This window comes from Callorhinus ursinus, unplaced genomic scaffold, assembly GCF_003265705.2.
Source record: "Callorhinus ursinus isolate GAN/ISIS: 27379988/994484 unplaced genomic scaffold, GSC_fseal_2.0 scaffold39, whole genome shotgun sequence".
Taxonomy (NCBI): domain Eukaryota; kingdom Metazoa; phylum Chordata; class Mammalia; order Carnivora; family Otariidae; genus Callorhinus; species Callorhinus ursinus.
Window position 1 is genome coordinate 21,181,263 of NW_027397101.1, and position 14,708 is coordinate 21,195,970.

The following is a 14,708-nucleotide window of genomic DNA, read 5'->3' on the forward strand; positions in this document are numbered from 1 at the left end:
ACCTAGGAGCATGATCACTGGATCATACAGTAAGATTACTTGTAGCTTTGTAAGAAACTGTCACACTGTCTTCTCAAGTGGCTGTTCCATTTCCCATACCCATCAGCAATGAATTTCTTGTTCTGTATCCTCATCAGCATTTGGTATTGTCAGGTTTTCTTTTTTTAAAAAAATTTTAGCCATTCTAATAGATGTGTATTGATGTCTCTTGTCAATTTGCATTTCTCTGATGACGCTGAGCATTTTTCCATATACATATTTGTCATGTGTAGATTATTGTCTTTGTTGAGGTATATGTTCAAATCTTTTCTCTATTTTTTTTATAGATTTTTTTAATTTATTTGACAGAGAGATAGCAAGAGCAGGAACACAAGCAGGGGGAGTGAGAGGGGGAGAAGCAGCTTTCCAGCGGAGCAGGGAGCCCGACGCGGGGCTCAATCCCAGGACCCCAGGACCATGACCTAAGCCGAAGGCAGACGCCTAAGGACTGAGCCACCCAGGCGTCCCTTCTCTATTTCTTTTTTACTTATTGGGTTTCTTTTCTTACTGTTGAGTTTTCTGTATATTTAGTATACTTGTCCTTTATCAGATATGTTTTCTCACACTCTGTAGCTTGTCTTTTCGTTTTTTTTACCATGTCTTTCACAGAAGTTTTTAATAGAGTCTGTCTTATTTTTTATCATGGATTATAGTTTTGGTATCTAAAAACTCATCGCCAAACCCAAGATCACATAAATTTTCTCCTACAAACCCAAGATCACATAAATTTTCTCCTGCATTTTCTTATGGAAGTTTATAGTGTTGCATTTCATATTTAGGTCTAGGATCCATTATAAATTACTTTTTGTAGAAGGTGTAAGGTCTCAATCTAAATTCTTTTTTCTTTTTTCTTTTTTGCATATGGAGATACAATTTTCTACTACAATTGGTTGAAAGACTGTACTTTCTCCTTTGAATTGCCTTTGCTCCTTTGTCAAAGTTCAGTCATCCTTTAACTTTTAACACATTTGTGTCTTTCTATTTAAAACATGTTTCCTAGAGGTAGCTTAGAGTTTAGTCTTATTTTTTTATCTAGTCTAATAAGTTCTTTTTTTTTTTTTTTTAAAGATTTATTTATTTATTTGAGAGAGAGAGAGTACATGAGAGGGGGGAGGGTCAGAGGGAGAAGCAGACTCCCTGCTGAGCAGGGAGCCTGATGTGAGACTGGATCCCGGGACTCCAGGATCATGACCTGAGCTGAAGGCAGTCGCTTAACCAACTGAGCCACCCAGGCGCCCTTCTTTTTTTTTTTTTTAAGATTTTATTTATTTATTTGACAGAGAGAGACACAGTGAGAGAGGGAACACAAGCAGGGGGAGTGGGAGAGGGAAAAGCAGGCTTCCCACCGAGCAGGGAGCCCAATGCGGGGCTCCATCCCAGGACCCAGGATCACGACCTGAGCCGAAGGCCGATGCTTAATGACTGAGCCACCTAGGCACCCCAAGTTCTGTCTTTTAGGAGTCTTTAGACCACTTAAAAATTAAAAAAAAATCAGTTTTATGAGATCTAACTTAGACATCATAAAATTCACCCATTAAAAGGGTACAATTCAGTGCTTCTTAGTATATTTACAGAGTTTTCCAGCCACCGGTGTAATCTCATTTAGAGCATTTTCATCACCCCAGAAAGAAACCTTGTGTCCATTAGCAGTCACTGTCTTACCCCCCACTACCCCACCGCAGCCCTAGGCAACCACTAATCTATTTTCTGTCCTTGTAGATTTGCCTATTCTGGACATTTCATATAAATGAAATCATACAGTATGTGATCTTTTGCAGCTAGCTTTCATTTAGGATGAGGTTTTTGAGGTTCATTCATGTTGTATAAGAAATTCATTCCTTTTTTTTAATTGTGGCAGAATTCACATAAAATTCACCATTTTAACTGGGTGGGGGATGGGGAAAATAGATGAAGGAGAATGAGAGATACAGGCTACCAATTATGGCATGTACAAGTCACGGGGTGAAAGGTACATAGCATAGGGAATATAGTCAGTGGTATTGTAATGGCATTGTAGGTGACAGATAATAGGTATGTGGTGAGCACAACATAATGTATAGACTTGTGGAATCCCTATGTTGTACACCTGAAAATAATGTGAAGTGTGTCAGCTATACTTCAATTAAAAAAAAGACAGTGAAAACAATTCACCATTTTAACAATTTAAAAACAACCATTATCTAGTTCCAGAATGTTTTCATCACCGCAAAAGGAAACTTTTTTCCCTTTAAGCAGTCACTCCCCATGTCCCCCGCCCCCAGCCCCTGACAACCACTAGTCTCCTTGCTTTTTCTGTGGATTTGCCTATTCTGGATATTTCCTATAGTTGAAATTATGCAGTATGTGAATTTTTTTAAATTGAGGCAAAATCGGTATAAAACATACTAGCTTCAGATGTATAGCATAGTAATTTGATTTTTATATACGTTACTAAGTGTAGTCTAGGGGCACCTGGGTGGCTCAGTCAGTCGGGTGGCTGCCTTCGGCTTGGGTCCCGATCTTGGGACCCTGGGATTGACCCCCATATCGGCTCCCTGCTCAGTGGGGAGTCTGCTTCTCCCTCTCCCTCTGCTGCTTCCTTCTGCTGCTCCCCTCTGCTTCTGCTCTCTAGCTCGTGCTCTCTTTCAAATAAAAGAATAAAATCTTAAACAAACCAACCAACCCAAAGCATAGTCTAGTTTTCATCTGTTAACCATGCAGTTGACCCTCTTCACCCATTTCACCCACCCCGAATCACCGTCCTTTCTGATAACTATTGATCTTTTCTCTGTATCTATGAATTTGTTTTCTTTTGTTGGTTTGTTTTGTTTTTTAGATATCACATAGAAGTAAAATCATACAGCGTCTGTCTTTCTCTGTCTGACTTATTTCACTTAGCATAATACCCTCAAGGTCCATCCATGTTGCAAGATTTCCTTCTTTTTATGGCTGAGTAATATTCCAGTGCATGTGTGTGTATGTGTGTGCACACACATCTTTAGCCATTCATCCATCAGTGGACACTGAGTTGTTTCCATATCTTGACTATTATAAATAATGCTGCAGTGAACATAGGGGTGAATATATCTTTGTGAATTAATGTTTTTGTTTTCTTTGGATAAATATCCAGAAGTAGAATAACTGGATCATATGGTATTTCTGTTTTTTATTTTGAGGAACCTCCATACTGTTTTCCATAATGGTTATACCAATTTATATTCTCATTGACAGTGTTCTTTTTTCCACATCCTCTCCCACCCAAAACTTGTTTCTTTTTGATAATTGTCATTCTAACAGGTATAAGGTAATATCTCATTGTGGTTTTGATTTACATTTCCCTGATAATTACTGATAAAATATCATTTACATTTCCCTGATAATTTCTGATATGGTATCATTAATAGCTTAATGCTTTCTAGGTTCATCCATGTTAGAGCATATATTAGTAGTACTTCATTCCTTTTTTTTTTTTAAACATTTTATTTATTTATTTGACAGAGACCCAGCAAGAGAAGGAACACAAGCAGGGGGAGTGGGAGAGGGAGAAGCAGGCCTCCCACTGAGAAGGGAGTCCGATGCGGGGCTCCATCGCAGGACCCCGGGATCATGACCTGGAGCCAAAGGCAGATGCTCAATGACTGAGCCACCCAGGCGTCCCAAGACCACATTTTGTTTATTGATTTTGACTTGATGGATATTTGGGTTGTTTCTGTGTTTTGGCTCTTTTAAGTAGTGCTGCTTTATGAATATTTGCATACAAGTTTTTATAGAGACATGTTTTCATTTGTCATGATAGCGAATTTAGTGAAATTATTGATAAGGTTGGGTTTGAATTTGTTACCTTGGTATTTATTTTTATTTTATTTTATTTTTCCTTGCTATTTTTAATTTGTCCTATCTGTTCTATCTTTTTTTTTTTAAGATTTTATTTATTTATTTGACAGAGAGAGAGCACAAGAAGGCAGAGTGGCAGGCAGAAGCTGGCTTCTAGCTGAGCAGAGAGCCTGACATGGGGCTCGATCCTCGGACCCTGGGATCATGACCTGAGCCGAAGGCAGACTCTTTTTTTTTGTAAAGATTTTATTTATTTATTTGAGAGAGAGAGAGCACATGACAGGGGGGAGGGTCAGAGGGAGAAGCAGAGTCCCTGCCGAGCAGGGAGCCCGATGCAGACTCATCCAGGGACTCCAGGATCATGACCTGAGCCGGAGGCGGTCGCTTAACCAGCTGAGCCACCCAGGTGTCCCCTGTTCTATCTTTTTGGATTGAATATATTTTATTTTATTATTTTTTAAAAATTTTATTTATTTATTAGAGAGATCACAAGTAGGCATGCAGGCAGGCAGAGGGAGAGGGAGAAGCAGAGTCCCCGCTGAGCAGAGAGCCCGATGCAGGGCTGGATCCGAGGACGCTGGGATCATGACCTGAGCCGAAGGCAGACGCTTAATGACTGAGCCGCCCAGGCGCCCCTGGATTTGAATACATTTTAGTATTCTCTTTATCTCCACATTGTCTTGTTAGCTATATGTCTTTTTTTTTTTTAAGTAGTTGCCTTAGGGCTTATAAATGCATCTTTATAACTCAGCACAGTTTATCTTCAAATAGTATTATACTATGGGGGCGCCTGGGTGGCTCAGTTGGTTAAGCATCTGCCTTTGGCTCAGGTCATGATCCCAGAGTCCTGGGATCGAGCCCCGCATTGGACTCCGTGCTCTGCAGGGAGTCTGCTGCTCCCTCTCCCGCTGCTGCTCCCCTTGCTTGTGCTCTCCCTCTCTCTCTCTGTCAAATAAATAAATAAAATCTTAACAAAAAAATATTATACTATGTCATGTATAACCTAGGACTCTTTTTTTTTTTTTTTTTAAGACTTAATTTACTTGAGAAAGAGAGCACGAGCAGGCAGAGGGGCAGAGGCAGAGGGAGGGGGCGGGGAGCCTGAATCAAGGCTTGATCCCAGGACTCCAAGACCACGATCTGCCCCACAGTCAGATGCCCAACCGACTGAGCCACTCAGGCACCCCAATAACCTAGGACTTTTAATTCAGTACAATTCTATTCTCTTCCATTCTTCTTCATCAAAAACAGGATAATGCTAGTTCTACTTTATTGGGTTGTTACGAGTGTGAAATGAGTTAATGCATGTAAAATACTTTGAACATAGTTCATGCTTTTATTTATATTGGGAATAATAGAAGAAAACTTTGTTAGAATTTTTCTTTTTTTTTTTAAAGATTTTATTTATTTGACAGAGAGATAGAGCAGGAACACAAGCAGGGGGAGTGGGAGAGGGAGAAGCAGGTCCCCCGCCGAGCAGGGAGCCTGATTTGCATTTGAATGACTTCAGTATGCGTCCACCTTTTGATTTGACCTAAGAAAGCACTAATAGGTTTTGAGTGTTGCCTGTGTGTTTGAGAGGCCTGAAGTCATTGAGACAAGACCTAACCTCAAAAATTGGAAGCCAAGTAACTTGTGCAGAAGGAATACACAGAAAACTTTGGGTGGTTTGGTTAGAGCATGATTAGGGCAGATGTGTATGCTAGATTTTGTGGTTTTCAAAAATTGTAATAAAATTTTTTTGTGCTATTTCAACCTGGGGCCCTGGGATCATGGACCCAAGCTGAAGGCAGACGCTTAACGACTGAGCCACCCAGGCGCCCTTCATTAGAATTTCTGAAATTCGTGGCTTGTTTTTTCCCCCCAGCCTGCTTCAGCTACCTACTTCCATGATCACACCCAAGACTGTTGGTTCTCAATTCTGGCTGTACATTACAGTTAATTGAGCTGCTTAAAAATATTTATGGTAATATGCCACCCTCAAATTCTTATTTTATTGGTTTGGTATGTATTTTTTAAAGAGTTCCAGCTAGTTCCATTGTATAGTTAGTGCATTACCCTAGACTTTATGACCAGAATTTGTAACTGAAAGTATTTTAAGTATCTAACTGACTTCCTTCTCTTTTGCTAGCTTATATACTCTGGTACCCTATTCTGATATTCTTTAGATTCCATTGAGATCCAGGCCGTTAGCCACACTACTTTTTCACTGTCTGTCATCCCCCACATATAGTAATTTCTTTCTTTACCCAGTTACATTGATTTAGTGAATAAAATTTTTAATGCCTACAAGTGTTCTATACCATTTTGTGGGATCAAGTTACCAATTCCCTTGTTCCTCTCTTCCTTCACTATAATTGAGGCAAGGGGTGCCTGGGTGGCTCAGTCGGTTAAGCTCCAGACTCTTAATTTCAGCTCAGGTCATGATCTTAGGGTTGTGGAAACTGGCCTTTCATCGGCTCCACATTCAGCGTGGAGTCTGCAGTCTGCTTGGGATTCTCTCTCTCCTTTGCCCTTTGCTCTTCTCCCTGCTCGTATGCTCTCTTTCTATAAGATTTTATTTATTTGAGAGAGAGAGAGAGAGAGAAGGCATGAGTGGGGAGAGGGACAGAAGGAGAGGGAGAAGCACACTCCCAGCTGAGCAGGGAGCCTGACACAGGGCTCAATCCTAGGACCTAGAGATCATGACCTGAGCCACCCAGGCACCCAAAATAAATATATTCTTTAAAAACAAAACAAAACTGGGCGCCTGGGTGGCTCAGTCGTTGAGCGTCTGCCTTCGGCTCGGGTCATGGTCCCAGAGTCCGGGGATCGAGTTTCCACATCGGGCTCCCTGCTCCACGGGAAGCCTGCTTCTCCCTCTCCCACTCCCCTGCTGGTGTTCCCTCTCTTGCTGTGTCTCTCTCTGTCAAATAAATAAATAAAATCTTAAAAAACAAAAAACAAAAAAAACCCCCAAAATTTACAATTGAGGCAAAACTTCACTTCTGATTAATTTGTTACTTTGCGAACTCTACTTCCTTGAACCTGAGCAGCTGAATGTGATTGGAGAAAACAATGCTAACTGGTCTCACTTTAAATTTATGGCCACAAATATCACTTATGCCCCCAGCATTAGTACTCATTTTGTTCTTCCACTTTCACTACTAAGAAAAGCATTTAATCTCTTTTCTTTTCATACTCTTGGCCATATATATATATATATATATATATATATATATATATGTATACCTTACTTTGCAAAGTACAAATTGCACTGTAAAAATTAACCCTTGTGTTACCACTTTCTTTCCTTCAGTTTTGCTTTATTTTTCTTCATAGTACTAGTGTTTTCTGAAATTATTTACTTATAAGTTTATACTTGTTTACTGATTATTTTCCAACTATGATGTAAGTTCCATAAAGATAGGGCATTTGGTGTTTTCATTGCTTTAATTCCCAGCATTTAGAACAATGTCTGAGGCTCGGTCATAGGTTATTAATAAACCAGCAGTGATTGATTAGCAAACATAAGAGTTCTTTCCTATTAGCCACAAAACTGTAAAATACTTATGAATAATCCACTCAAGACCTGGATGAAAAAGATTATGGTACTTTGCTTCAAAGCTTTTTTTTTTTTTTATTTTTAAAGATTTTATTTACTTATTCAACAGAGAGAGAGAGGGTACAAGCAGGGGGAGCAGTAGAGGGAGAGGAAGAGGCAGGCTTCCCGCTGAGGAGGGAGCCTGATGCGGGACTCGATCCCAGGACCCTGGGGTCATGACCTGAACCCAAGGCAGACGCTTAACCATCTGAGCCACGCAGGCGCCCCCGCTTAAAAGCTTTTTTAAAAAAAGACTTGAATAAAATGGAGAGTCATACCACGCTCCTGAGTAGGGAACTTAATATTGTAAAGATGTCTATTCTCCTTAAATAAACTGTGTTTTGAGCAGTTCTAAAAAGATCTCAGCTTCCACCCCCTGCCCTCCCCCAACCTCCACTGAAACTTGATAAGCTTCGATGAAAAGTCTTAAAAAAAGGGGGGGGGTGGTGGATGAAGAGGAGGTTTATCTGCCAGATCAGAAAACATTTAGAACTATTATAATTAACTATGGGTGATACCAGCTTGAAAATTGGCTAATGAAACAAAACAAAGGTTGGATTTTATAGGATTATATAAGATATTCATATATGAGAAAGATGAGAAAAGAATTATTCAGGGGCGCCTAGGTGGCTCAGTCGTTAAGCGTCTGCCTTCAGCTCAGGTCATGATCCCAGGGTCCTGGGATCGAGCCCGGCATCGGGCTCCCTGCTCAGCAGGAAACCTGCTTCTCCCTCTCCCACTTCCCCTGCTGTGTTCCCTCTCTCACTGTGTCTCTGCCAAATAAATAAAATCTTAAAAAAAAAAAAGAATTGTTCAGTAAGTTAACCTTTCTGTAATAAGTAGAGGACACAGTTCTGAATTTTATTCTGTAGAGCATTTTTATTTTCTTCTTTTTTCTTTTTTGTATTTTTTTTAAAGTTAAATTCAATTAATTAACATATAATGTATTATTTGTTTCAGGGGTACAGGTCTGTGATTCATAAGTCTTATATAATACCCAATGCTCATTACAACACATACCCTCCCAATGTCCATCACCCAGTTACCCCATCCCCCCACCCCTCTCCCCTCCAGCAACCCTGAGTTTGTTTCCTAAGATTAAGAGTCTCTTATGGTTTGTCTCCCTCTCTGGATTCATCTTGTTTCATTTTTTCCTCTCTTCCCCTATGATCCTCTGCTTTGTTTCTTAAATTCCACATATCAGTGAGATTATATGATAATTGTCTTTCTCTGATTGACTTATTTCGCTTAGCATAATATCCTCTAGTTCCATCCATGTAGTTGCAAATGGCAAGATTTCATTTTTGATGGCTGCATAATGTGTGTGTGTGTGTGTGTGTGTGTGTGTGTATGTGTATATATCTCCACCCCATCTTCTTTATCCATTCACCTGTCGATGGACATCTGGGCTCTTTCCATAGTTTGGCTATTGTGGACATTGCTGCTATAAATATTGGGGTGCAGGTGCCCCTTTGGATCACTACCTTTGTATCTTTGGGGTAGATACCCAGTAGTACAGTTGCTGGGTCTTAGGGTAGCTCTATTTTTAACATCTTGAGGAACCTCCATACTGTTTTCCAGAATGGCTGCACCAGTTTGCATTCCCACCAACAGTGTAGGGGGGTTCCCCTTTCTCTGTATCCTCGCAAACATCTGTCATTTCCTGACTTGTTAATTTTAGCCATTCTGACTGGTGTGAGGTGGTATCACATTGAGGTGTTGATTTGTATTTCCCTGATGCCAAGTGATGTTGAACACTTTTTCATGTGTCTGCTGGCCATTTGGATGTCTTTGCAGAAATGTCTGTTCAGGTCTTCCTCCCATTTCTTGATTGGATTATTTGTTCTATGGGTGTTGAGTTTAGCAAGTTCTTTACAGATTTTGGATATTAGCCCTTTATCTGATATTGTCATTTGCAAATATCTTCTCCCATTCTGTCGTTGTCTTTTGGTTTTGTCGACTGTTTCCTTTGCTGTGCAAAGGCTTTTTATCTTGGATGAAGTTGCAGTAGTTCATTTTTGCCCTTGCTTCCCTTGCCTTTGGCGATGTGTCTAGGAAGAAGTTGCTGTGGCCGAGGTCGAAGAGGTTACTGCCTATGTTCTCCTCAAGGATTTTGATGGATTCCTGTCTCACATTTAGGTCTTTCATCCATTTTGAGTCTATTTTTGTGTATGGTGTAAGGAAATGGTCCAGTTTTATTGTTCTGCATGTGGCTGTCCAGTTTTCCCAACACCATTTGTTGAAGAGACTGTCTTGTTTCCACTGGGTATTTTTTCCTGTTTTGTCAAAGATTAGTTGACCATAGAGTTGAGGGTCCATTTCTAGGTTCTCTGTTCTGTTCCATTGATCTATGTGCCTGTTTTTGTGCTAGTACCATAACTGTCTTGATGATTACAGCTTTGTAGTAGAGCTTGATGTAGAGCATTTCTTTTTTATTTTTAGAATTTTTATTTATTTATTTGACAGATAGGGAGAGCAGGAACACAAGCAGGGGGAGTGGGAGAGGGAGAAGCAGGCTTCCCGCCTAGCAGGTAGCCTTATGCAGGGCTCAATTCCAGGACCCTGCGACTATGACCTGAGCCGAAGGCAGATGCCCAATGACTGAGCCACCCAGGTGCCCCTTGATGTAGAGCTTTTTTAAAGCAGTGATCTGCATTAGGTATATTTGAGGTGTGTGGACCCCGTTACTCTTTACAGTTAGGGATCTAGTTAACTAGACCTAATCCTTAGGTCACCTTGTGTTTTGTTTGTTTGTTTTTAAGATTTTATTTATTTATTTAACAGAGAGAGAGGCAGGGAGGGAGATCACCAGTAGGCAGAGTGGCAGGCAGAGGGAGAGGGAAAAGGAGAAGCAGGCTCCCCACTGAGCAGAGAGCCTGTTGTGGGCTCAATCCCAGGACCCTGGGATCATGACCTGAGCTGAAGGCAGACGTTTAAGTGACTGAGCTACCCAGGCTCCCCCAGGTCATGTTGTGTTTTATAAAATAGTCCCCTTATTCCTTGACAGCTTAATTTTTTTTTTTTTTAAGGAGACTCCACACCCAGCGTGGAGCCCAACATGAGGCTTGAACTCACAACCCTGAGATCAAGACCTGAACTGAGATCAAGAGTCAGCTGCTTAACCAACTGAGCCACCCAGGTGCCCCAACAGTTTAACTTTTTGATCTGATAACATGTTTACCTCTCCTCCTTTTAATTTGCTACAATATCCACTATGTATTTAGTAGTCAAATAAACTTAATAGAATTTCTTGTAAACTAACACTAAATAGACTTTGAATGAGAGACTGAAATGCATCAAGGTTATATGTTTTGCTGCTTTGTGATATCTATTGTAGATCTTCATGGCTGGCTCTGAGCTATGACCTGAGCTGAAGGCAGATACTTAACCAGTTGAGCCACCCAGGTGCTCCTTTCCCTCTACTTTTGTTGAAATCTTGGAAGACATGAACTGCTTTTTAAAAAACTTTTAATTTTGGGGCACCTGGGTGGCTTAGTCAGTTAAGCGTCCGACTCAGGTGCCCCCTTGACTAGAATTCTCCCCTTTAGTTTGAGGTTGTCTAATCCCTCATGATCAGATTAAGACTATGCATTTTTTTTTTAAATCAGGAATACTACATAACTAATGTGGTGTCCTTGGTGCATCACATCAGAACGCATGTAATATCAGTTTGACTTATCATTAATGATGTTAATTTTGATTATTTGGTTAAAGTGGTGGCCACCAGCTTTCTCTAGTGATACATTTTCTCCCCCTTTTTTTTTAGAGAGGGAGGGGAAGAGCTGAGATAGAATCGTAAGCCAACTCTGACGTGGGCTGATCCCACAACTCTGACATCATCATCTGAGCCGAAATCAAGAATCGAATGCTTAACCAGCTGAGCCACCCAGGCGCCCTGATACATTTTATTCTTTTGTAATTATTAGTATGTCTGGGAAATGGCCTTGAGATTGTATAAATATCCTGTATTCAACAGCCTTCTGCCCAGAGATTTTAGCATCCATTGGTAATTCTTGCTTGAAACTGAATATTGTGTTGATTCTAAAATGGCTTTTGATCATTCCTTCTATGTTTATTAATTGGCATTCTATTGTGAAGAAACTTATTTCCCTCACCTTCATTCATTTATTTTTAGTTTTTTTTAAAGATTTTATTTATTTATTTGACAGAGACAGAGCGAGAGAGGGAACACAAGCAGGGGGAGTGGGAGAGGGAGAAGCAGGCTTCCCACTGAGCAGGGAGCCCGATGTGGGGCTCAATCCCAGGACCCTGGGATCATGACCTGAGCCAAAGGGAGACGCTTAACGACTGAGCCACCCAGGCGCCCACCTTTGTTCATTTATTTTATAGTATCATTGTAGACTCAAGGCTTAAAAAGGTCAGTGTGTTATATAATCCATTATTGTCATTCATTTTGATGCTAAAAAATTATTCCCAGTCTGGCCAGTGGGAGACTCTTCAAGCTAGATCCGTGTCCTTTTGATAGGACCCCATTAGTCTTTGAGTAGTGTTTTTGTTTCTTGTTTTTTTTTTCTTCTTAAGTGAGATATTCTAGGTATATCTTGAGCTTTTTTTTTTTTTTTTTTAAGTAGGCTCCACACTTAGCATGGAGCCCAACATGGGCCTTGAACTTAAAGCCCTGATATCAAAACCATGATATCAAGACCTGGGCTGAGATTAAGAGTTTGACACTTAACTGACTGAGCCACTCAGGCTCCCCTATCTTGTGCTTTTCTTGCCCTACCTTGGAATTGGTCATTTCTCCAAGGAGGTCTAGTATTGTTTGGTGAGGAATGGTTTTAAGAAACAAAGATTTAGGTGCTGAGTATGTTTGTTTCTGGTGGGGTGACATTGTTTTTGGGTTTCCTTTTCAGTAGCTAGGAGGAGACATATACACACACTTTTAACAGCTTTATTGATAAATAATTCACATACCACACAATTCACGTTTTAAAGTATACAATTCATTGGTTTTTAGTGTAGTCACAGATTGCTCAACCATTACCACAATCAATTTTTCTTTTTCTTTTTTTTAAGATTTTATTTATTTATTTGACAGAGAGAGACACAGTGAGAGAGGGAACACAAGCAGAGGGGAGTGGGAGAGGGAGAAGCAGGCTTCCCACTGAGCGGAGAGCCCGATGTGGGGTTTGATCCCAACCTGAGCCAAAGGCAGATGCTTAATGACTGAGCCACCCAGGTGCCCACCACAATTTTATCACCCCTAAAAGAAACCTCATGCCCATTAGAGTCATTCCCCATTTCCTCCATCCCCCCCAATCTAGGCAGCTACCAATTGACTTTCTCTTTTTATAGATTGCCTATTTAGGACATTTTGTATAAATGGAACCATACTATATGTGGTATGTTGTGACTGACTTCTTCCACTTAGTGTAATGTTTTCAGGGTTTATCCATGTTTAGCATGTATCAGTACTTAATTCCTGTTTATTGCTGAAGATAGTCCACTGTATGGATGTACTACATTTTATTTATCCCCTCATCTGTTGGTGGACATTTGAGCTGTTTCCATTTTTTTTTTTTGATCTAGTATAAATAATGTTGACACACATATTTAAAATTTTTTATTTTTTAAGTTTTATTTATTTTTTGAGAGAGTGAGAGCAAGAGAGATCACAGAGGGAGAGGGAGAAGCAGACTCACCACTGATCAGGGAGCCTGATGTGGGGCTTGATCCCAGGACCCTGAGATCATGACGCGAGCTGAAGGCAGATGCTCAACCGACTGAGCCACATAGGTGCCCCTAAAAATTTTTATTTTTGAATTATTTTAGATTTACTGAAAAGTTGAAAAGATAATACAGGATTCCTGTATTTCTCTATGGTTAACATATACATTACCATAGTACATTTGTCAAAACTAAGACAACATTGTTATATTGCTTTTAACTAAAATCCAGATTTTATTTTAATCTCACCAGTTTTTATGTTAATGTGCTTTTTCTGTCCTATATTTCAATTCGGGGTACCACATTACATTTAGTACATATGTATTTTAAAATCATGAGTTCATACTGATGCCTCTAATTCTATTTCAGTACATACATTCTTACTTGCCCTCTCCCATCCTATATTTATCTCTCTCTTTTCTCACAGTAAGAATTCTGGCTTCCAACAATTGTTGGAATAGAGTATGGAGTACGTACAGAAGAATGTTTGAGCCATACCACTATAAACCATACCCTTGTGTGTAAGGTCAGGATTTCGTTTTCAATTCTTTATGTTAAATTGTTTAAATTACTTGTATTAGTTCTTTTTTCATTCCCTCTTATGTGATTATATTGTCAATTTGGTATATAGTTAGGTTTATTGGCTCATATTTATAATGGTGAAGTTATGTATTTAACCACATCAAAAACTTTTTTTAAAGATTTTATTCATCTGAGAGAGAGAGAGTGAGAGAGAGAAAGCACAAGCAGGAGCAGAGGCAGAGGGAGAGGGAGAAGCAGACTCCCCGCCGACCTGGGAGCCCAATGTGGGGCTCGATCCCAGGACCCTGAGATCATGACCTGAGCCGAAGGCAGATGCTTAACCATCTGAGCCGCCCAGGCGCCCCTCAAAAAAAAGAATTTTAATGGAAGTTAGAAATTGTTCTTTTCTGGACTTTTAATTTGAATATACCCTGCTTAATGTGTTTTGTTTGAACTTAGTAGTGTTTACAAGAATTCTGAATTAGTTGCCAATATTTTAAAACTTGGAGACATAAAAATCCTGATTTCTGGCTTTTTTTTTTTTAAGATTTTATTTATTTATTGGACAGAGAGAGACAGCGAGAGCAGGAACACAAGCAGGGGGAGTGGGAGGGGGAGAAGCAGGCTTCCTGCTGAGCAGGGAGCCCGATGTGGGACTCGATCCCAGGACCCTGGGATCATGACCTGAGCCGAAGGCAGACGCTTAACGACTGAGCCACCCAGGCGCCCTCTGGCTTCTTTTAAGAAGGCAAAAAAGAAATTCTGGTTTTGCCAAGTCCATTTGGCAACAATTGGATGGGTCTGACTAGTAGTGGCTGCCTGTGTTCTCTAGTTCCCTCGACTCTCATATCCTACTTGACCCCTTGAGGTATTTGTGTTTGCAGCCTTTCTTTACAACCCTCCTTCTTTATAAAACTTTTGGTGGCAGGTGCAACAGTAGAGAATTACACTGCTTTGTGTTCTGAAAAAGGAACTGATTTTGTCTGAAATGACTTTTTCGTTTTGTAATTTCATGACCCAGCCAGTGTAGCTCATGTTGATAATGCTTTCTAAATGGATTCAC

At 40.2% G+C, this 14,708-nt stretch overlaps 1 protein-coding gene across 4 annotated transcripts in view; it reads left to right on the forward strand.

The window, feature by feature from the left end:
• The window catches only part of DENND4C (DENN domain containing 4C), a 135,215-nt gene that overhangs the window by 11,592 nt on the left and 108,915 nt on the right, over positions 1 to 14,708 (forward strand). Inside the window, exon 2 of one of the 4 annotated variants that reach the window (XM_025887829.2) lies at positions 13,551 to 13,649. The exons of the other annotated variants lie outside the window; for them this stretch is intronic. The gene's annotated coding sequence lies outside the window, so the exon portion shown is untranslated. The remainder of the gene's footprint in view (positions 1 to 13,550; positions 13,650 to 14,708) is intronic. 4 annotated transcript variants of the gene reach the window in all.